Raw genomic sequence first — 3,145 nt, 5'->3', positions numbered from 1 at the left:
TAGATTCCCAGTTTCTCTATTACAGAGAGGGGCATGAGGTTTATTCCTGAACCAAGGTCACACAGAGCCTTAAAGATCATGGTGCCTATGGTACAAGGTATTATGAACTTTCCAGGATCCTGTCTCTTCTGAGGCAATGTCAGTTGATCCAGATCACTTAGTTCATTGATGAACAAGGGAGGTTCAACTTCCCAAGCATCAATGCCAAATAATTTGGCATTCAGCTTCATGATTGCACCAAGAAACTTGGCAGTTTGCTCTTCAGTAACATCCTCATTCTCTTCAGAAGAGGAATACTCATCAGAGCTCATGAAGGGCATAAGGAGGTTCAATGGAATCTCTATGGTCTCTAGATGAGCCTCAGAGTCCTTTGGTTCCTCAGAGGGAAGCTCCTTATTGATCACTGGACGTCCCAGGAGGTCTTCCTCCTTGGGATTCACGTCCTCTCCTCTCCTCACAGGTTCGGCCATGGCGCTTATGTCAATGGCCTTGCACTCTCCTTTTGGATTCTCTTCTGTATTGCTTGGGAGAGTACTAGGAGGGATTTCAGTGATCCTTTTACTCAGCTGGCCCACTTGTGCTTCCAGATTTCTAATGGAAGACCTTGTTTCATTCATGAAACTTACAGTGGCCTTAGATAGATCAGAGACTAGATTTGCTAAATTAGAAGCATTTTGTTCAGAGTTCTCTGTCTGTTGCTGAGTTGATGATGGGAAAGGCTTGCTATTGCTAAACCTGTTTCTTCCACCATTATTAAAGCCTTGTTGGGGCTTTTGATCCTTCCATCAGAAATTTGGATGATTTCTCCATGTTGAGTTATAGGTGTTTCCATAAGGTTCACCTAAGTAATTTACCTCTGCTATTGCAGGGTTCTCAAGATCATAGGCTTCTTCTTCAGAAGATGCCTCTTGAGTACTGTTGGATGCAGCTTGCATTCCATGCAGACTCTGAGAGATCATATTGACTTGCTGAGTTAATATTTTATTCTGAGCCAATATGGCATTCAGAGTATCAACCTCAAGAACTCCCTTCTTCATAGGCGTCCCATTACTCACAGGACTCCTTTCAGAAGTGTACATGAACTGGTTATTAGCAACCATGTCAATGAGTTCTTGAGCTTCTGCAGGCGTTTTCTTTAGGTGAATGGATCCACCTGCAGAAGTGTCCAGTGACATCTTTGATAGCTCAGATAAACCATCATAGAATATATCCAGGATGGTCCATTCTGAAAGCATGTCAGAAGGACACTTTTTGGTTAACTGTTTGTATCTTTCCCAAGCTTCATAGAGGGATTCACCTTCTTTCTGTTTGAAGGTTTGAACATCAGCTCTAAGCTTGCTCAGCTTTTGAGGAGGAAAGTACTTGGCTAAGAAAGCCGTGACCAGCTTATCCCAAGAGTTCAGGCTGTCTTTGGGTTGAGAATCCAACCATAATCTAGCTCTGTCTCTTACAGCAAAAGGGAAAAGCATGAGCCTGTAGACTTCAGGATCTACTCCATTAGTCTTAACAGTATCACATATCTGCAAGAATTCAGTTAAGAACTGAAAAGGATCTTCAGATGGAAGTCCATGAAACTTGCAGTTCTGCTGCATCAGAGAAACTAACTGAGGTTTCAGCTCAAAGTTGTTTGCTCCAATGGCAGGAATGGAGATGCTTCTTCCATGTAAATTGGAATTAGGTGCAGTAAAGTCACCAAGCATCCTCCTTTCATTATTATTATTTTCGGCTGCCATCTCCTCTGCCTGTTCGAAAATTTCTGAAAGGTTATTTCTGGATTGTTGTAATTTAGCTTCTCTTAAATTTTTTTTTTTTAGAGTCCTTTCAGGTTCTGGATCTGCTTCCACAAGAATGTTCTTATCCTTGCTCCTGCTCATATGACAAAGAAGAAGGCACAGAATAATAATAATAATAATAATAATAATAGAGATCCTTTATACCACAGTATAGGGATCCTTGTGTTAGTAGAAGAAAAGAAGGGAAGAAAATCTGAACTCAGAGAGAGGGGGTTCGGATTTTTGGAGAGTTGAAGGAAAGATGTTAGTATATCAATAAACAAATAGAAGAAGATGAGAGGGGGAAGTGAATTTTCGAAAACAATTTTTTGAAAAAGAGTTAGTGATTTTTGAAAATAGTTTTTGAAAAAGGTTAGTATTTTTTTCGAAAATTTTTTTTTAAATAAAAAATAAAGATAATTAGTTAATAAAAAAGAAATTTTTGAAAAAGAGGGAAGATATTTTCGAAAATTAGAGAGAGAGAGTTAGTTAGGTAGTTTTGAAAAAGTTAAGAAACAAACAAAAAGTTAGTTAGTTAGTTGAAACAAATTTGAAAAGATAAGAAGTTAGGAAGTTAGAAAAGATATTTTGAAAAGATATTTTTGAAAAAGATAAGATAAGAAGATATTTTTGAAAAGATATGATAGAAATTAGTTTTGAAAAAGATTTGATTTTTAAAATCACAATTAATGACTTGATTCATAAGAAATCACAAGATATGATTCTAGAACTTAAAGTTTGAATCTTTCTTAACAAGCAAGTAACAAACTTGAAATTTTTGAATCAAAACATTAATTGTTTATGTTATTTTCGAAAATTTGATATAAACAATGAATGCATGCAAGAATGCTATGAATGTCAAGATGAACACCAAGAACACTATGAATGTCATGATGAACATCAAGAACATATTTTTGAAAAATTTTTTAATGCAAAGAAAACATGCAAGACACCAAACTTAGAATTCTTTAATGCCTAGGCACTAAGAATTCAAAAATGCATATGATAAACATGAAAAGACACAAAACAAAAAATCATCAAGATCAAACAAGAAGACTTACCAAGAACAACTTGAAGATCATGAAGAACACTATGAATGCATGAATTTTCGAAAAATGCAAGATGCATATGCAATTGACACCAAACTTATGATATGACTCAAGACTCAAACAAGAACACAAAAAAATATTTTTTTTTATTTTTTTGATTTTCTAATTTTTTTTGGATTTTTGTATAATTTTTTTTTTTGAAAACATTTGGGAAACAGGAAGTAATGAATTCATAGTCCTCAATCAAAATCCTGGGAATTAGACATGGCTTCATGGCCAGTCAAGCTAAAACATGTTATATGAAACACTAGAATTCATTCTTAA

At 35.7% G+C, this 3,145-nt stretch overlaps 1 non-coding gene across 1 annotated transcript; it reads left to right on the top strand.

Moving 5' to 3' along the window:
• The first annotated feature begins 1,229 nt into the window (after nt 1-1,229).
• On the top strand, nt 1,230-1,337 carry LOC112732114 (small nucleolar RNA R71). The gene has a single exon (XR_003167851.1). It is a non-coding gene; the product is annotated as a small nucleolar RNA R71 (small nucleolar RNA).
• Nucleotides 1,338-3,145: the final 1,808 nt, after the last annotated feature.

The sequence above is a fragment of the Arachis hypogaea genome, chromosome 12 (genome assembly GCF_003086295.3).
Source record: "Arachis hypogaea cultivar Tifrunner chromosome 12, arahy.Tifrunner.gnm2.J5K5, whole genome shotgun sequence".
Taxonomy (NCBI): Eukaryota; Viridiplantae; Streptophyta; class Magnoliopsida; order Fabales; family Fabaceae; genus Arachis; species Arachis hypogaea.
This window is presented reverse-complemented; position numbering and strand designations above follow the sequence as displayed.